This window comes from Phyllobates terribilis, unplaced genomic scaffold (genome assembly GCF_046119375.1).
Source record: "Phyllobates terribilis strain yellow unplaced genomic scaffold, ASM4611937v1 Scaffold_734__1_contigs__length_741531, whole genome shotgun sequence".
Taxonomy (NCBI): domain Eukaryota; kingdom Metazoa; phylum Chordata; class Amphibia; order Anura; family Dendrobatidae; genus Phyllobates; species Phyllobates terribilis.
In genome coordinates, this window is record NW_027363494.1 from 166,153 (window position 1) to 185,015 (window position 18,863).

General features: G+C 45.1%; 14 non-coding genes across 14 annotated transcripts; all 14 read left to right on the forward strand.

Moving 5' to 3' along the window:
* Nucleotides 1-912: 912 nt before the first annotated feature.
* Nucleotides 913-1,103, forward strand: LOC141237481 (U2 spliceosomal RNA). The gene has a single exon (XR_012303016.1). It is a non-coding gene; the product is annotated as a U2 spliceosomal RNA (small nuclear RNA).
* Nucleotides 1,104-2,225: 1,122 nt separating this feature from the next.
* On the forward strand, nucleotides 2,226-2,416 carry LOC141237483 (U2 spliceosomal RNA). The gene has a single exon (XR_012303018.1). It is a non-coding gene; the product is annotated as a U2 spliceosomal RNA (small nuclear RNA).
* Nucleotides 2,417-3,539: 1,123 nt separating this feature from the next.
* LOC141237484 (U2 spliceosomal RNA) lies at nucleotides 3,540-3,730 on the forward strand. The gene has a single exon (XR_012303019.1). It is a non-coding gene; the product is annotated as a U2 spliceosomal RNA (small nuclear RNA).
* Nucleotides 3,731-4,853: 1,123 nt separating this feature from the next.
* LOC141237485 (U2 spliceosomal RNA) lies at nucleotides 4,854-5,044 on the forward strand. The gene has a single exon (XR_012303020.1). It is a non-coding gene; the product is annotated as a U2 spliceosomal RNA (small nuclear RNA).
* Nucleotides 5,045-6,165: 1,121 nt separating this feature from the next.
* On the forward strand, nucleotides 6,166-6,356 carry LOC141237486 (U2 spliceosomal RNA). Its single transcript, XR_012303021.1, has one exon. It is a non-coding gene; the product is annotated as a U2 spliceosomal RNA (small nuclear RNA).
* Nucleotides 6,357-7,477: 1,121 nt separating this feature from the next.
* LOC141237487 (U2 spliceosomal RNA) lies at nucleotides 7,478-7,668 on the forward strand. Its single transcript, XR_012303022.1, has one exon. It is a non-coding gene; the product is annotated as a U2 spliceosomal RNA (small nuclear RNA).
* Nucleotides 7,669-8,791: 1,123 nt separating this feature from the next.
* On the forward strand, nucleotides 8,792-8,982 carry LOC141237488 (U2 spliceosomal RNA). Its single transcript, XR_012303023.1, has one exon. It is a non-coding gene; the product is annotated as a U2 spliceosomal RNA (small nuclear RNA).
* Nucleotides 8,983-10,106: 1,124 nt separating this feature from the next.
* On the forward strand, nucleotides 10,107-10,297 carry LOC141237490 (U2 spliceosomal RNA). Its single transcript, XR_012303024.1, has one exon. It is a non-coding gene; the product is annotated as a U2 spliceosomal RNA (small nuclear RNA).
* Nucleotides 10,298-11,417: 1,120 nt separating this feature from the next.
* Nucleotides 11,418-11,608, forward strand: LOC141237491 (U2 spliceosomal RNA). The gene has a single exon (XR_012303025.1). It is a non-coding gene; the product is annotated as a U2 spliceosomal RNA (small nuclear RNA).
* A 1,123-nt stretch (nucleotides 11,609-12,731) lies between these two features.
* On the forward strand, nucleotides 12,732-12,922 carry LOC141237492 (U2 spliceosomal RNA). The gene has a single exon (XR_012303026.1). It is a non-coding gene; the product is annotated as a U2 spliceosomal RNA (small nuclear RNA).
* Nucleotides 12,923-14,043: 1,121 nt separating this feature from the next.
* On the forward strand, nucleotides 14,044-14,234 carry LOC141237493 (U2 spliceosomal RNA). The gene has a single exon (XR_012303027.1). It is a non-coding gene; the product is annotated as a U2 spliceosomal RNA (small nuclear RNA).
* A 1,126-nt stretch (nucleotides 14,235-15,360) lies between these two features.
* Nucleotides 15,361-15,551, forward strand: LOC141237495 (U2 spliceosomal RNA). The gene has a single exon (XR_012303029.1). It is a non-coding gene; the product is annotated as a U2 spliceosomal RNA (small nuclear RNA).
* A 1,119-nt stretch (nucleotides 15,552-16,670) lies between these two features.
* On the forward strand, nucleotides 16,671-16,861 carry LOC141237496 (U2 spliceosomal RNA). The gene has a single exon (XR_012303030.1). It is a non-coding gene; the product is annotated as a U2 spliceosomal RNA (small nuclear RNA).
* Nucleotides 16,862-17,979: 1,118 nt separating this feature from the next.
* Nucleotides 17,980-18,170, forward strand: LOC141237497 (U2 spliceosomal RNA). The gene has a single exon (XR_012303031.1). It is a non-coding gene; the product is annotated as a U2 spliceosomal RNA (small nuclear RNA).
* The last annotated feature ends 693 nt before the right edge of the window (nucleotides 18,171-18,863 follow it).

The following is an 18,863-nucleotide window of genomic DNA, read 5'->3' on the forward strand; positions in this document are numbered from 1 at the left end:
CAATGCTATCTATCTAGCTCTCCCTCTATACTTCCTTTTGGATAAACAGACATATTAGGCAAGCATTTTGGAGCTTTCACCTAAATAACTACAGGTGGTGAGATAAGCTGCACAATATAATTGACCTTTCAGTATATTGTTGCACACACACCATCTATTTAGCAAATGCCCTTGTTATCAACAGCAGCCTTTTAAACTCACCTGAGCTAACAGGTATGTGAGCTGGTTACTCTGCTGCGCTTAAAATTTCTTTTTTGGTTTGCTACAATGCCTTTTCTGAAACGTTGTCTCCCTCTGCTGGAACACTGACTTCTTTCATTTAATGCCTGCAGACTATAAAAGAGAAACCAACCCAAAAAGTTTGGTTGATTAGTCTGTGGCATTCTTTTAAACTGTTGCTTATGGCGGTCTCTGTGAGCTTCTCAGTGACATTCAGCCATCCAGGTATCCCGCCTGCAGTAGACGGAATGTGGCAATGGAACGCTGGCTGCGCGTGTCATAATAGGCTCTGAGCCTTTATATACCTGCGCACAGCAGCAGCCACCTTCAGTCTGCTGCTGGACAGCCAGCAGCAGCAGCAGGAGAGGTAATTAATCAGCAACCCTCCTGCTAAGGGTAGACAGCTGCTCGTTCCACCCCCCCCCCCCCCCCCGCCTTAATTGGTTCTCCTCCCTTCCAACGGTGTTGAGGCGGGTGGGAACAGCCGGGGGTTGAGGGTACTGTGCTAAAAGAGGTGGAGTTATGCAGATCTAAAACGCGTGGATTGCAGCAGCAGCAAGCCGAAAAGTGCAGGCATGTGAGGGATCTAGAGGTTGACAGCATGTCTTCTTAACGGGAGTCCAGGTGGCCATCTCCACAAATGGACTTTTCAGAATCCTTGGGTGGCACCGTAGTCGGAAACCAATTCTGGTTATCGCTTCTCGGCCTTTTGGCTAAGATCAAGTGTAGTATCTGTTCTTATCAGTTTAATATCTGATACGTCCCCTATCTGGGGACCATATATTAAATGGATTTTTAGAACAGGGAGATGGAAAAAGAGCTTGCTCTGTCCACTCCACGCATTGACCTGGTATTGCAGTATCTCCAGGACCGGTGCACCCCTTCTTTAATGCAGTTTCTAAAATCAGAAAGAATTGAATTCAATGCTTTTTGTTCATTTTGCTTGTTTGTCGGATTTTGGGATGGACTCTTTGGCTTTGCTTTTCTTCTCCTCATTGGATTTTTCATGTTAAAAGTTGCAGAAGCCAGATGACAAGCTCATTTTGGTTCAACTTCAGCAACTGTGCATTGCATTGCCATGTAATGTAATGTAATGCAATGCTATCTATCTAGCTCTCCCTCTATACTTCCTTTTGGATAAACAGACATATTAGGCAAGCATTTTGGAGCTTTCACCTAAATAACTACAGGTGGTGAGATAAGCTGCACAATATAATTGACCTTTCAGTATATTGTTGCACACACACCATCTATTTAGCAAATGCCCTTGTTATCAACAGCAGCCTTTTAAACTCACCTGAGCTAACAGGTATGTGAGCTGGTTACTCTGCTGCGCTTAAAATTTCTTTTTTGGTTTGCTACAATGCCTTTTCTGAAACGTTGTCTCCCTCTGCTGGAACACTGACTTCTTTCATTTAATGCCTGCAGACTATAAAAGAGAAACCAACCCAAAAAGTTTGGTTGATTAGTCTGTGGCATTCTTTTAAACTGTTGCTTATGGCGGTCTCTGTGAGCTTCTCAGTGACATTCAGCCATCCAGGTATCCCGCCTGCAGTAGACGGAATGTGGCAATGGAACGCTGGCTGCGCGTGTCATAATAGGCTCTGAGCCTTTATATACCTGCGCACAGCAGCAGCCACCTTCAGTCTGCTGCTGGACAGCCAGCAGCAGCAGCAGCAGGAGAGGTAATTAATCAGCAACCCTCCTGCTAAGGGTAGACAGCTGCTCGTTCCACCCCCCCCCCCCGCCTTAATTGGTTCTCCTCCCTTCCAACGGTGTTGAGGCGGGTGGGAACAGCCGGGGGTTGAGGGTACTGTGCTAAAAGAGGTGGAGTTATGCAGATCTAAAACGCGTGGATTGCAGCAGCAGCAAGCCGAAAAGTGCAGGCATGTGAGGGATCTAGAGGTTGACAGCATGTCTTCTTAACGGGAGTCCAGGAGGCCATCTCCACAAATGGACTTTTCAGAATCCTTGGGTGGCACCGTAGTCGGAAACCAATTCTGGTTATCGCTTCTCGGCCTTTTGGCTAAGATCAAGTGTAGTATCTGTTCTTATCAGTTTAATATCTGATACGTCCCCTATCTGGGGACCATATATTAAATGGATTTTTAGAACAGGGAGATGGAAAAAGAGCTTGCTCTGTCCACTCCACGCATTGACCTGGTATTGCAGTATCTCCAGGACCGGTGCACCCCTTCTTTAATGCAGTTTCTAAAATCAGAAAGAATTGAATTCAATGCTTTTTGTTCATTTTGCTTGTTTGTCGGATTTTGGGATGGACTCTTTGGCTTTGCTTTTCTTCTCCTCATTGGATTTTTCATGTTAAAAGTTGCAGAAGCCAGATGACAAGCTCATTTTGGTTCAACTTCAGCAACTGTGCATTGCATTGCCATGTAATGTAATGTAATGCAATGCTATCTATCTAGCTCTCCCTCTATACTTCCTTTTGGATAAACAGACATATTAGGCAAGCATTTTGGAGCTTTCACCTAAATAACTACAGGTGGTGAGATAAGCTGCACAATATAATTGACCTTTCAGTATATTGTTGCACACACACCATCTATTTAGCAAATGCCCTTGTTATCAACAGCAGCCTTTTAAACTCACCTGAGCTAACAGGTATGTGAGCTGGTTACTCTGCTGCGCTTAAAATTTCTTTTTTGGTTTGCTACAATGCCTTTTCTGAAACGTTGTCTCCCTCTGCTGGAACACTGACTTCTTTCATTTAATGCCTGCAGACTATAAAAGAGAAACCAACCCAAAAAGTTTGGTTGATTAGTCTGTGGCATTCTTTTAAACTGTTGCTTATGGCGGTCTCTGTGAGCTTCTCAGTGACATTCAGCCATCCAGGTATCCCGCCTGCAGTAGACGGAATGTGGCAATGGAACGCTGGCTGCGCGTGTCATAATAGGCTCTGAGCCTTTATATACCTGCGCACAGCAGCAGCCACCTTCAGTCTGCTGCTGGACAGCCAGCAGCAGCAGCAGGAGAGGTAATTAATCAGCAACCCTCCTGCTAAGGGTAGACAGCTGCTCGTTCCACCCCCCCCCCCCCCCCGCCTTAATTGGTTCTCCTCCCTTCCAACGGTGTTGAGGCGGGTGGGAACAGCCGGGGGTTGAGGGTACTGTGCTAAAAGAGGTGGAGTTATGCAGATCTAAAACGCGTGGATTGCAGCAGCAGCAAGCCGAAAAGTGCAGGCATGTGAGGGATCTAGAGGTTGACAGCATGTCTTCTTAACGGGAGTCCAGGTGGCCATCTCCACAAATGGACTTTTCAGAATCCTTGGGTGGCACCGTAGTCGGAAACCAATTCTGGTTATCGCTTCTCGGCCTTTTGGCTAAGATCAAGTGTAGTATCTGTTCTTATCAGTTTAATATCTGATACGTCCCCTATCTGGGGACCATATATTAAATGGATTTTTAGAACAGGGAGATGGAAAAAGAGCTTGCTCTGTCCACTCCACGCATTGACCTGGTATTGCAGTATCTCCAGGACCGGTGCACCCCTTCTTTAATGCAGTTTCTAAAATCAGAAAGAATTGAATTCAATGCTTTTTGTTCATTTTGCTTGTTTGTCGGATTTTGGGATGGACTCTTTGGCTTTGCTTTTCTTCTCCTCATTGGATTTTTCATGTTAAAAGTTGCAGAAGCCAGATGACAAGCTCATTTTGGTTCAACTTCAGCAACTGTGCATTGCATTGCCATGTAATGTAATGTAATGCAATGCTATCTATCTAGCTCTCCCTCTATACTTCCTTTTGGATAAACAGACATATTAGGCAAGCATTTTGGAGCTTTCACCTAAATAACTACAGGTGGTGAGATAAGCTGCACAATATAATTGACCTTTCAGTATATTGTTGCACACACACCATCTATTTAGCAAATGCCCTTGTTATCAACAGCAGCCTTTTAAACTCACCTGAGCTAACAGGTATGTGAGCTGGTTACTCTGCTGCGCTTAAAATTTCTTTTTTGGTTTGCTACAATGCCTTTTCTGAAACGTTGTCTCCCTCTGCTGGAACACTGACTTCTTTCATTTAATGCCTGCAGACTATAAAAGAGAAACCAACCCAAAAAGTTTGGTTGATTAGTCTGTGGCATTCTTTTAAACTGTTGCTTATGGCGGTCTCTGTGAGCTTCTCAGTGACATTCAGCCATCCAGGTATCCCGCCTGCAGTAGACGGAATGTGGCAATGGAACGCTGGCTGCGCGTGTCATAATAGGCTCTGAGCCTTTATATACCTGCGCACAGCAGCAGCCACCTTCAGTCTGCTGCTGGACAGCCAGCAGCAGCAGCAGCAGGAGAGGTAATTAATCAGCAACCCTCCTGCTAAGGGTAGACAGCTGCTCGTTCCACCCCCCCCCCCCCGCCTTAATTGGTTCTCCTCCCTTCCAACGGTGTTGAGGCGGGTGGGAACAGCCGGGGGTTGAGGGTACTGTGCTAAAAGAGGTGGAGTTATGCAGATCTAAAACGCGTGGATTGCAGCAGCAGCAAGCCGAAAAGTGCAGGCATGTGAGGGATCTAGAGGTTGACAGCATGTCTTCTTAACGGGAGTCCAGGAGGCCATCTCCACAAATGGACTTTTCAGAATCCTTGGGTGGCACCGTAGTCGGAAACCAATTCTGGTTATCGCTTCTCGGCCTTTTGGCTAAGATCAAGTGTAGTATCTGTTCTTATCAGTTTAATATCTGATACGTCCCCTATCTGGGGACCATATATTAAATGGATTTTTAGAACAGGGAGATGGAAAAAGAGCTTGCTCTGTCCACTCCACGCATTGACCTGGTATTGCAGTATCTCCAGGACCGGTGCACCCCTTCTTTAATGCAGTTTCTAAAATCAGAAAGAATTGAATTCAATGCTTTTTGTTCATTTTGCTTGTTTGTCGGATTTTGGGATGGACTCTTTGGCTTTGCTTTTCTTCTCCTCATTGGATTTTTCATGTTAAAAGTTGCAGAAGCCAGATGACAAGCTCATTTTGGTTCAACTTCAGCAACTGTGCATTGCATTGCCATGTAATGTAATGTAATGCAATGCTATCTATCTAGCTCTCCCTCTATACTTCCTTTTGGATAAACAGACATATTAGGCAAGCATTTTGGAGCTTTCACCTAAATAACTACAGGTGGTGAGATAAGCTGCACAATATAATTGACCTTTCAGTATATTGTTGCACACACACCATCTATTTAGCAAATGCCCTTGTTATCAACAGCAGCCTTTTAAACTCACCTGAGCTAACAGGTATGTGAGCTGGTTACTCTGCTGCGCTTAAAATTTCTTTTTTGGTTTGCTACAATGCTTTTTCTGAAACGTTGTCTCCCTCTGCTGGAACACTGACTTCTTTCATTTAATGCCTGCAGACTATAAAAGAGAAACCAACCCAAAAAGTTTGGTTGATTAGTCTGTGGCATTCTTTTAAACTGTTGCTTATGGCGGTCTCTGTGAGCTTCTCATTGACATTCAGCCATCCAGGTATCCCGCCTGCAGTAGAGGGAATGTGGCAATGGAACGCTGGCTGCGCGTGTCATAATAGGCTCTGAGCCTTTATATACCTGCGCACAGCAGCAGCCACCTTCAGTCTGCTGCTGGACAGCCAGCAGCAGCAGCAGCAGGAGAGGTAATTAATCAGCAACCCTCCTGCTAAGGGTAGACAGCTGCTCGTTCCACCCCCCCCCCCGCCTTAATTGGTTCTCCTCCCTTCCAACGGTGTTGAGGCGGGTGGGAACAGCCGGGGGTTGAGGGTACTGTGCTAAAAGAGGTGGAGTTATGAAGATCTAAAACGCGTGGATTGCAGCAGCAGCAAGCCGAAAAGTGCAGGCATGTGAGGGATCTAGAGGTTGACAGCATGTCTTCTTAACGGGAGTCCAGGTGGCCATCTCCACAAATGGACTTTTCAGAATCCTTGGGTGGCACCGTAGTCGGAAACCAATTCTGGTTATCGCTTCTCGGCCTTTTGGCTAAGATCAAGTGTAGTATCTGTTCTTATCAGTTTAATATCTGATACGTCCCCTATCTGGGGACCATATATTAAATGGATTTTTAGAACAGGGAGATGGAAAAAGAGCTTGCTCTGTCCACTCCACGCATTGACCTGGTATTGCAGTATCTCCAGGACCGGTGCACCCCTTCTTTAATGCAGTTTCTAAAATCAGAAAGAATTGAATTCAATGCTTTTTGTTTATTTTGCTTGTTTGTCGGATTTTGGGATGGACTCTTTGGCTTTGCTTTTCTTCTCCTCATTGGATTTTTCATGTTAAAAGTTGCAGAAGCCAGATGACAAGCTCATTTTGGTTCAACTTCAGCAACTGTGCATTGCATTGCCATGTAATGTAATGTAATGCAATGCTATCTATCTAGCTCTCCCTCTATACTTCCTTTTGGATAAACAGACATATTAGGCAAGCATTTTGGAGCTTTCACCTAAATAACTACAGGTGGTGAGATAAGCTGCACAATATAATTGACCTTTCAGTATATTGTTGCACACACACCATCTATTTAGCAAATGCCCTTGTTATCAACAGCAGCCTTTTAAACTCACCTGAGCTAACAGGTATGTGAGCTGGTTACTCTGCTGCGCTTAAAATTTCTTTTTTGGTTTGCTACAATGCCTTTTCTGAAACGTTGTCTCCCTCTGCTGGAACACTGACTTCTTTCATTTAATGCCTGCAGACTATAAAAGAGAAACCAACCCAAAAAGTTTGGTTGATTAGTCTGTGGCATTCTTTTAAACTGTTGCTTATGGCGGTCTCTGTGAGCTTCTCAGTGACATTCAGCCATCCAGGTATCCCGCCTGCAGTAGACGGAATGTGGCAATGGAACGCTGGCTGCGCGTGTCATAATAGGCTCTGAGCCTTTATATACCTGCGCACAGCAGCAGCCACCTTCAGTCTTCTGCTGGACAGCCAGCAGCAGCAGCAGCAGGAGAGGTAATTAATCAGCAACCCTCCTGCTAAGGGTAGACAGCTGCTCGTTCCACCCCCCCCCCCGCCTTAATTGGTTCTCCTCCCTTCCAACGGTGTTGAGGCGGGTGGGAACAGCCGGGGGTTGAGGGTACTGTGCTAAAAGAGGTGGAGTTATGCAGATCTAAAACGCGTGGATTGCAGCAGCAGCAAGCCGAAAAGTGCAGGCATGTGAGGGATCTAGAGGTTGACAGCATGTCTTCTTAACGGGAGTCCAGGTGGCCATCTCCACAAATGGACTTTTCAGAATCCTTGGGTGGCACCGTAGTCGGAAACCAATTCTGGTTATCGCTTCTCGGCCTTTTGGCTAAGATCAAGTGTAGTATCTGTTCTTATCAGTTTAATATCTGATACGTCCCCTATCTGGGGACCATATATTAAATGGATTTTTAGAACAGGGAGATGGAAAAAGAGCTTGCTCTGTCCACTCCACGCATTGACCTGGTATTGCAGTATCTCCAGGACCGGTGCACCCCTTCTTTAATGCAGTTTCTAAAATCAGAAAGAATTGAATTCAATGCTTTTTGTTCATTTTGCTTGTTTGTCGGATTTTGGGATGGACTCTTTGGCTTTGCTTTTCTTCTCCTCATTGGATTTTTCATGTTAAAAGTTGCAGAAGCCAGATGACAAGCTCATTTTGGTTCAACTTCAGCAACTGTGCATTGCATTGCCATGTAATGTAATGTAATGCAATGCTATCTATCTAGCTCTCCCTCTATACTTCCTTTTGGATAAACAGACATATTAGGCAAGCATTTTGGAGCTTTCACCTAAATAACTACAGGTGGTGAGATAAGCTGCACAATATAATTGACCTTTCAGTATATTGTTGCACACACACCATCTATTTAGCAAATGCCCTTGTTATCAACAGCAGCCTTTTAAACTCACCTGAGCTAACAGGTATGTGAGCTGGTTACTCTGCTGCGCTTAAAATTTCTTTTTTGGTTTGCTACAATGCCTTTTCTGAAACGTTGTCTCCCTCTGCTGGAACACTGACTTCTTTCATTTAATGCCTGCAGACTATAAAAGAGAAACCAACCCAAAAAGTTTGGTTGATTAGTCTGTGGCATTCTTTTAAACTGTTGCTTATGGCGGTCTCTGTGAGCTTCTCAGTGACATTCAGCCATCCAGGTATCCCGCCTGCAGTAGACGGAATGTGGCAATGGAACGCTGGCTGCGCGTGTCATAATAGGCTCTGAGCCTTTATATACCTGCGCACAGCAGCAGCCACCTTCAGTCTGCTGCTGGACAGCCAGCAGCAGCAGCAGCAGGAGAGGTAATTAATCAGCAACCCTCCTGCTAAGGGTAGACAGCTGCTCGTTCCACCCCCCCCCCCCCGCCTTAATTGGTTCTCCTCCCTTCCAACGGTGTTGAGGCGGGTGGGAACAGCCGGGGGTTGAGGGTACTGTGCTAAAAGAGGTGGAGTTATGAAGATCTAAAACGCGTGGATTGCAGCAGCAGCAAGCCGAAAAGTGCAGGCATGTGAGGGATCTAGAGGTTGACAGCATGTCTTCTTAACGGGAGTCCAGGTGGCCATCTCCACAAATGGACTTTTTAGAATCCTTGGGTGGCACCGTAGTCGGAAACCAATTCTGGTTATCGCTTCTCGGCCTTTTGGCTAAGATCAAGTGTAGTATCTGTTCTTATCAGTTTAATATCTGATACGTCCCCTATCTGGGGACCATATATTAAATGGATTTTTAGAACAGGGAGATGGAAAAAGAGCTTGCTCTGTCCACTCCACGCATTGACCTGGTATTGCAGTATCTCCAGGACCGGTGCACCCCTTCTTTAATGCAGTTTCTAAAATCAGAAAGAATTGAATTCAATGCTTTTTGTTCATTTTGCTTGTTTGTCGGATTTTGGGATGGACTCTTTGGCTTTGCTTTTCTTCTCCTCATTGGATTTTTCATGTTAAAAGTTGCAGAAGCCAGATGACAAGCTCATTTTGGTTCAACTTCAGCAACTGTGCATTGCATTGCCATGTAATGTAATGTAATGCAATGCTATCTATCTAGCTCTCCCTCTATACTTCCTTTTGGATAAACAGACATATTAGGCAAGCATTTTGGAGCTTTCACCTAAATAACTACAGGTGGTGAGATAAGCTGCACAATATAATTGACCTTTCAGTATATTGTTGCACACACACCATCTATTTAGCAAATGCCCTTGTTATCAACAGCAGCCTTTTAAACTCACCTGAGCTAACAGGTATGTGAGCTGGTTACTCTGCTGCGCTTAAAATTTCTTTTTTGGTTTGCTACAATGCCTTTTCTGAAACGTTGTCTCCCTCTGCTGGAACACTGACTTCTTTCATTTAATGCCTGCAGACTATAAAAGAGAAACCAACCCAAAAAGTTTGGTTGATTAGTCTGTGGCATTCTTTTAAACTGTTGCTTATGGCGGTCTCTGTGAGCTTCTCAGTGACATTCAGCCATCCAGGTATCCCGCCTGCAGTAGACGGAATGTGGCAATGGAACGCTGGCTGCGCGTGTCATAATAGGCTCTGAGCCTTTATATACCTGCGCACAGCAGCAGCCACCTTCAGTCTGCTGCTGGACAGCCAGCAGCAGCAGCAGCAGGAGAGGTAATTAATCAGCAACCCTCCTGCTAAGGGTAGACAGCTGCTCGTTCCACCCCCCCCCCCCCCGCCTTAATTGGTTCTCCTCCCTTCCAACGGTGTTGAGGCGGGTGGGAACAGCCGGGGGTTGAGGGTACTGTGCTAAAAGAGGTGGAGTTATGAAGATCTAAAACGCGTGGATTGCAGCAGCAGCAAGCCGAAAAGTGCAGGCATGTGAGGGATCTAGAGGTTGACAGCATGTCTTCTTAACGGGAGTCCAGGTGGCCATCTCCACAAATGGACTTTTCAGAATCCTTGGGTGGCACCGTAGTCGGAAACCAATTCTGGTTATCGCTTCTCGGCCTTTTGGCTAAGATCAAGTGTAGTATCTGTTCTTATCAGTTTAATATCTGATACGTCCCCTATCTGGGGACCATATATTAAATGGATTTTTAGAACAGGGAGATGGAAAAAGAGCTTGCTCTGTCCACTCCACGCATTGACCTGGTATTGCAGTATCTCCAGGACCGGTGCACCCCTTCTTTAATGCAGTTTCTAAAATCAGAAAGAATTGAATTCAATGCTTTTTGTTCATTTTGCTTGTTTGTCGGATTTTGGGATGGACTCTTTGGCTTTGCTTTTCTTCTCCTCATTGGATTTTTCATGTTAAAAGTTGCAGAAGCCAGATGACAAGCTCATTTTGGTTCAACTTCAGCAACTGTGCATTGCATTGCCATGTAATGTAATGTAATGCAATGCTATCTATCTAGCTCTCCCTCTATACTTCCTTTTGGATAAACAGACATATTAGGCAAGCATTTTGGAGCTTTCACCTAAATAACTACAGGTGGTGAGATAAGCTGCACAATATAATTGACCTTTCAGTATATTGTTGCACACACACCATCTATTTAGCAAATGCCCTTGTTATCAACAGCAGCCTTTTAAACTCACCTGAGCTAACAGGTATGTGAGCTGGTTACTCTGCTGCGCTTAAAATTTCTTTTTTGGTTTGCTACAATGCCTTTTCTGAAACGTTGTCTCCCTCTGCTGGAACACTGACTTCTTTCATTTAATGCCTGCAGACTATAAAAGAGAAACCAACCCAAAAAGTTTGGTTGATTAGTCTGTGGCATTCTTTTAAACTGTTGCTTATGGCGGTCTCTGTGAGCTTCTCAGTGACATTCAGCCATCCAGGTATCCCGCCTGCAGTAGACGGAATGTGGCAATGGAACGCTGGCTGCGCGTGTCATAATAGGCTCTGAGCCTTTATATACCTGCGCACAGCAGCAGCCACCTTCAGTCTGCTGCTGGACAGCCAGCAGCAGCAGCAGCAGGAGAGGTAATTAATCAGCAACCCTCCTGCTAAGGGTAGACAGCTGCTCGTTCCACCCCCCCCCCGCCTTAATTGGTTCTCCTCCCTACCAACGGTGTTGAGGCGGGTGGGAACAGCCGGGGGTTGAGGGTACTGTGCTAAAAGAGGTGGAGTTATGCAGATCTAAAACGCGTGGATTGCAGCAGCAGCAAGCCGAAAAGTGCAGGCATGTGAGGGATCTAGAGGTTGACAGCATGTCTTCTTAACGGGAGTCCAGGTGGCCATCTCCACAAATGGACTTTTCAGAATCCTTGGGTGGCACCGTAGTCGGAAACCAATTCTGGTTATCGCTTCTCGGCCTTTTGGCTAAGATCAAGTGTAGTATCTGTTCTTATCAGTTTAATATCTGATACGTCCCCTATCTGGGGACCATATATTAAATGGATTTTTAGAACAGGGAGATGGAAAAAGAGCTTGCTCTGTCCACTCCACGCATTGACCTGGTATTGCAGTATCTCCAGGACCGGTGCACCCCTTCTTTAATGCAGTTTCTAAAATCAGAAAGAATTGAATTCAATGCTTTTTGTTCATTTTGCTTGTTTGTCGGATTTTGGGATGGACTCTTTGGCTTTGCTTTTCTTCTCCTCATTGGATTTTTCATGTTAAAAGTTGCAGAAGCCAGATGACAAGCTCATTTTGGTTCAACTTCAGCAACTGTGCATTGCATTGCCATGTAATGTAATGTAATGCAATGCTATCTATCTAGCTCTCCCTCTATACTTCCTTTTGGATAAACAGACATATTAGGCAAGCATTTTGGAGCTTTCACCTAAATAACTACAGGTGGTGAGATAAGCTGCACAATATAATTGACCTTTCAGTATATTGTTGCACACACACCATCTATTTAGCAAATGCCCTTGTTATCAACAGCAGCCTTTTAAACTCACCTGAGCTAACAGGTATGTGAGCTGGTTACTCTGCTGCGCTTAAAATTTCTTTTTTGGTTTGCTACAATGCCTTTTCTGAAACGTTGTCTCCCTCTGCTGGAACACTGACTTCTTTCATTTAATGCCTGCAGACTATAAAAGAGAAACCAACCCAAAAAGTTTGGTTGATTAGTCTGTGGCATTCTTTTAAACTGTTGCTTATGGCGGTCTCTGTGAGCTTCTCAGTGACATTCAGCCATCCAGGTATCCCGCCTACAGTAGACGGAATGTGGCAATGGAACGCTGGCTGCGCGTGTCATAATAGGCTCTGAGCCTTTATATACCTGCGCACAGCAGCAGCCACCTTCAGTCTGCTGCTGGACAGCCAGCAGCAGCAGCAGCAGGAGAGGTAATTAATCAGCAACCCTCCTGCTAAGGGTAGACAGCTGCTCGTTCCACCCCCCCCCCCCCGCCTTAATTGGTTCTCCTCCCTTCCAACGGTGTTGAGGCGGGTGGGAACAGCCGGGGGTTGAGGGTACTGTGCTAAAAGAGGTGGAGTTATGCAGATCTAAAACGCGTGGATTGCAGCAGCAGCAAGCCGAAAAGTGCAGGCATGTGAGGGATCTAGAGGTTGACAGCATGTCTTCTTAACGGGAGTCCAGGAGGCCATCTCCACAAATGGACTTTTCAGAATCCTTGGGTGGCACCGTAGTCGGAAACCAATTCTGGTTATCGCTTCTCGGCCTTTTGGCTAAGATCAAGTGTAGTATCTGTTCTTATCAGTTTAATATCTGATACGTCCCCTATCTGGGGACCATATATTAAATGGATTTTTAGAACAGGGAGATGGAAAAAGAGCTTGCTCTGTCCACTCCACGCATTGACCTGGTATTGCAGTATCTCCAGGACCGGTGCACCCCTTCTTTAATGCAGTTTCTAAAATCAGAAAGAATTGAATTCAATGCTTTTTGTTCATTTTGCTTGTTTGTCGGATTTTGGGATGGACTCTTTGGCTTTGCTTTTCTTCTCCTCATTGGATTTTTCATGTTAAAAGTTGCAGAAGCCAGATGACAAGCTCATTTTGGTTCAACTTCAGCAACTGTGCATTGCATTGCCATGTAATGTAATGTAATGCAATGCTATCTATCTAGCTCTCCCTCTATACTTCCTTTTGGATAAACAGACATATTAGGCAAGCATTTTGGAGCTTTCACCTAAATAACTACAGGTGGTGAGATAAGCTGCACAATATAATTGACCTTTCAGTATATTGTTGCACACACACCATCTATTTAGCAAATGCCCTTGTTATCAACAGCAGCCTTTTAAACTCACCTGAGCTAACAGGTATGTGAGCTGGTTACTCTGCTGCGCTTAAAATTTCTTTTTTGGTTTGCTACAATGCCTTTTCTGAAACGTTGTCTCCCTCTGCTGGAACACTGACTTCTTTCATTTAATGCCTGCAGACTATAAAAGAGAAACCAACCCAAAAAGTTTGGTTGATTAGTCTGTGGCATTCTTTTAAACTGTTGCTTATGGCGGTCTCTGTGAGCTTCTCAGTGACATTCAGCCATCCAGGTATCCCGCCTGCAGTAGACGGAATGTGGCAATGGAACGCTGGCTGCGCGTGTCATAATAGGCTCTGAGCCTTTATATACCTGCGCACAGCAGCAGCCACCTTCAGTCTGCTGCTGGACAGCCAGCAGCAGCAGCAGCAGGAGAGGTAATTAATCAGCAACCCTCCTGCTAAGGGTAGACAGCTGCTCGTTCCACCCCCCCCCCCGCCTTAATTGGTTCTCCTCCCTACCAACGGTGTTGAGGCGGGTGGGAACAGCCGGGGGTTGAGGGTACTGTGCTAAAAGAGGTGGAGTTATGCAGATCTAAAACGCGTGGATTGCAGCAGCAGCAAGCCGAAAAGTGCAGGCATGTGAGGGATCTAGAGGTTGACAGCATGTCTTCTTAACGGGAGTCCAGGTGGCCATCTCCACAAATGGACTTTTCAGAATCCTTGGGTGGCACCGTAGTCGGAAACCAATTCTGGTTATCGCTTCTCGGCCTTTTGGCTAAGATCAAGTGTAGTATCTGTTCTTATCAGTTTAATATCTGATACGTCCCCTATCTGGGGACCATATATTAAATGGATTTTTAGAACAGGGAGATGGAAAAAGAGCTTGCTCTGTCCACTCCACGCATTGACCTGGTATTGCAGTATCTCCAGGACCGGTGCACCCCTTCTTTAATGCAGTTTCTAAAATCAGAAAGAATTGAATTCAATGCTTTTTGTTCATTTTGCTTGTTTGTCGGATTTTGGGATGGACTCTTTGGCTTTGCTTTTCTTCTCCTCATTGGATTTTTCATGTTAAAAGTTGCAGAAGCCAGATGACAAGCTCATTTTGGTTCAACTTCAGCAACTGTGCATTGCATTGCCATGTAATGTAATGTAATGCAATGCTATCTATCTAGCTCTCCCTCTATACTTCCTTTTGGATAAACAGACATATTAGGCAAGCATTTTGGAGCTTTCACCTAAATAACTACAGGTGGTGAGATAAGCTGCACAATATAATTGACCTTTCAGTATATTGTTGCACACACACCATCTATTTAGCAAATGCCCTTGTTATCAACAGCAGCCTTTTAAACTCACCTGAGCTAACAGGTATGTGAGCTGGTTACTCTGCTGCGCTTAAAATTTCTTTTTTGGTTTGCTACAATGCCTTTTCTGAAACGTTGTCTCCCTCTGCTGGAACACTGACTTCTTTCATTTAATGCCTGCAGACTATAAAAGAGAAACCAACCCAAAAAGTTTGGTTGATTAGTCTGTGGCATTCTTTTAAACTGTTGCTTATGGCGGTCTCTGTGAGCTTCTCAGTGACATTCAGCCATCCAGGTATCCCGCCTACAGTAGACGGAATGTGGCAATGGAACGCTGGCTGCGCGTGTCATAATAGGCTCTGAGCCTTTATATACCTGCGCACAGCAGCAGCCACCTTCAGTCTGCTGCTGGACAGCCAGCAGCAGCAGCAGCAGGAGAGGTAATTAATCAGCAACCCTCCTGCTAAGGGTAGACAGCTGCTCGTTCCACCCCCCCCCCCCCCCCGCCTTAATTGGTTCTCCTCCCTTCCAACGGTGTTGAGGCGGGTGGGAACAGCCGGGGGTTGAGGGTACTGTGCTAAAAGAGGTGGAGTTATGCAGATCTAAAACGCGTGGATTGCAGCAGCAGCAAGCCGAAAAGTGCAGGCATGTGAGGGATCTAGAGGTTGACAGCATGTCTTCTTAACGGGAGTCCAGGAGGCCATCTCCACAAATGGACTTTTCAGAATCCTTGGGTGGCACCGTAGTCGGAAACCAATTCTGGTTATCGCTTCTCGGCCTTTTGGCTAAGATCAAGTGTAGTATCTGTTCTTATCAGTTTAATATCTGATACGTCCCCTATCTGGGGACCATATATTAAATGGATTTTTAGAACAGGGAGATGGAAAAAGAGCTTGCTCTGTCCACTCCACGCATTGACCTGGTATTGCAGTATCTCCAGGACCGGTGCACCCCTTCTTTAATGCAGTTTCTAAAATCAGAAAGAATTGAATTCAATGCTTTTTGTTCATTTTGCTTGTTTGTCGGATTTTGGGATGGACTCTTTGGCTTTGCTTTTCTTCTCCTCATTGGATTTTTCATGTTAAAAGTTGCAGAAGCCAGATGACAAGCTCATTTTGGTTCAACTTCAGCAACTGTGCATTGCATTGCCATGTAATGTAATGTAATGCAATGCTATCTATCTAGCTCTCCCTCTATACTTCCTTTTGGATAAACAGACATATTAGGCAAGCATTTTGGAGCTTTCACCTAAATAACTACAGGTGGTGAGATAAGCTGCACAATATAATTGACCTTTCAGTATATTGTTGCACACACACCATCTATTTAGCAAATGCCCTTGTTATCAACAGCAGCCTTTTAAACTCACCTGAGCTAACAGGTATGTGAGCTGGTTACTCTGCTGCGCTTAAAATTTCTTTTTTGGTTTGCTACAATGCCTTTTCTGAAACGTTGTCTCCCTCTGCTGGAACACTGACTTCTTTCATTTAATGCCTGCAGACTATAAAAGAGAAACCAACCCAAAAAGTTTGGTTGATTAGTCTGTGGCATTCTTTTAAACTGTTGCTTATGGCGGTCTCTGTGAGCTTCTCAGTGACATTCAGCCATCCAGGTATCCCGCCTGCAGTAGACGGAATGTGGCAATGGAACGCTGGCTGCGCGTGTCATAATAGGCTCTGAGCCTTTATATACCTGCGCACAGCAGCAGCAACCTTCAGTCTGCTGCTGGACAGCCAGCAGCAGCAGCAGCAGGAGAGGTAATTAATCAGCAACCCTCCTGCTAAGGGTAGACAGCTGCTCGTTCCACCCCCCCCCGCCTTAATTGGTTCTCCTCCCTTCCAACGGTGTTGAGGCGGGTGGGAACAGCCGGGGGTTGAGGGTACTGTGCTAAAAGAGGTGGAGTTATGCAGATCTAAAACGCGTGGATTGCAGCAGCAGCAAGCCGAAAAGTGCAGGCATGTGAGGGATCTAGAGGTTGACAGCATGTCTTCTTAACGGGAGTCCAGGTGGCCATCTCCACAAATGGACTTTTCAGAATCCTTGGGTGGCACCGTAGTCGGAAACCAATTCTGGTTATCGCTTCTCGGCCTTTTGGCTAAGATCAAGTGTAGTATCTGTTCTTATCAGTTTAATATCTGATACGTCCCCTATCTGGGGACCATATATTAAATGGATTTTTAGAACAGGGAGATGGAAAAAGAGCTTGCTCTGTCCACTCCACGCATTGACCTGGTATTGCAGTATCTCCAGGACCGGTGCACCCCTTCTTTAATGCAGTTTCTAAAATCAGAAAGAATTGAATTCAATGCTTTTTGTTCATTTTGCTTGTTTGTCGGATTTTGTAATGGACTCTTTGGCTTTGCTTTTCTTCTCCTCATTGGATTTTTCATGTTAAAAGTTGCAGAAGCCAGATGACAAGCTCATTTTGGTTCAACTTCAGCAACTGTGCATTGCATTGCCATGTAATGTAATGTAATGCAATGCTATCTATCTAGCTCTCCCTCTATACTTCCTTTTGGATAAACAGACATATTAGGCAAGCATTTTGGAGCTTTCACCTAAATAACTACAGGTGGTGAGATAAGCTGCACAATATAATTGACCTTTCAGTATATTGTTGCACACACACCATCTATTTAGCAAATGCCCTTGTTATCAACAGCAGCCTTTTAAACTCACCTGAGCTAACAGGTATGTGAGCTGGTTACTCTGCTGCGCTTAAAATTTCTTTTTTGGTTTGCTACAATGCCTTTTCTGAAACGTTGTCTCCCTCTGCTGGAACACTGACTTCTTTCATTTAATTCCTGCAGACTATAAAAGAGAAACCAACCCAAAAAGTTTGGTTGATTAGTCTGTGGCATTCTTTTAAACTGTTGCTTATGGCGGTCTCTGTGAGCTTCTCAGTGACATTCAGCCATCCAGGTATCCCGCCTGCAGTAGACGGAATGTGGCAATGGAACGCTGGCTGCGCGTGTCATAATAGGCTCTGAGCCTTTATATACCTGCGCACAGCAGCAGCCACCTTCAGTCTGCTGCTGGACAGCCAGCAGCAGCAGCAGGAGAGGTAATTAATCAGCAACCCTCCTGCTAAGGGTAGACAGCTGCTCGTTCCACCGCCCCCCCCGCCTTAATTGGTTCTCCTCCCTTCCAACGGTGTTGAGGCGGGTGGGAACAGCCGGGGGTTGAGGGTACTGTGCTAAAAGAGGTGGAGTTATGCAGATCTAAAACGCGTGGATTGCAGCAGCAGCAAGCCGAAAAGTGCAGGCATGTGAGGGATCTAGAGGTTGACAGCATGTCTTCTTAACGGGAGTCCAGGTGGCCATCTCCACAAATGGACTTTTCAGAATCCTTGGGTGGCACCGTAGTCGGAAACCAATTCTGGTTATCGCTTCTCGGCCTTTTGGCTAAGATCAAGTGTAGTATCTGTTCTTATCAGTTTAATATCTGATACGTCCCCTATCTGGGGACCATATATTAAATGGATTTTTAGAACAGGGAGATGGAAAAAGAGCTTGCTCTGTCCACTCCACGCATTGACCTGGTATTGCAGTATCTCCAGGACCGGTGCACCCCTTCTTTAATGCAGTTTCTAAAATCAGAAAGAATTGAATTCAATGCTTTTTGTTCATTTTGCTTGTTTGTCGGATTTTGGGATGGACTCTTTGGCTTTGCTTTTCTTCTCCTCATTGGATTTTTCATGTTAAAAGTTGCAGAAGCCAGATGACAAGCTCATTTTGGTTCAACTTCAGCAACTGTGCATTGCATTGCCATGTAATGTAATGTAATGCAATGCTATCTATCTAGCTCTCCCTCTATACTTCCTTTTGGATAAACAGACATATTAGGCAAGCATTTTGGAGCTTTCACCTAAATAACTACAGGTGGTGAGATAAGCTGCACAATATAATTGACCTTTCAGTATATTGTTGCACACACACCATCTATTTAGCAAATGCCCTTGTTATCAACAGCAGCCTTTTAAACTCACCTGAGCTAACAGGTATGTGAGCTGGTTACTCTGCTGCGCTTAAAATTTCTTTTTTGGTTTGCTACAATGCCTTTTCTGAAACGTTGTCTCCCTCTGCTGGAACACTGACTTCTTTCATTTAATGCCTGCAGACTATAAAAGAGAAACCAACCCAAAAAGTTTGGTTGATTAGTCTGTGGCATTCTTTTAAACTGTTGCTTATGGCGGTCTCTGTGAGCTTCTCAGTGACATTCAGCCATCCAGGTATCCCGCCTGCAGTAGACGGAATGTGGCAATGGAA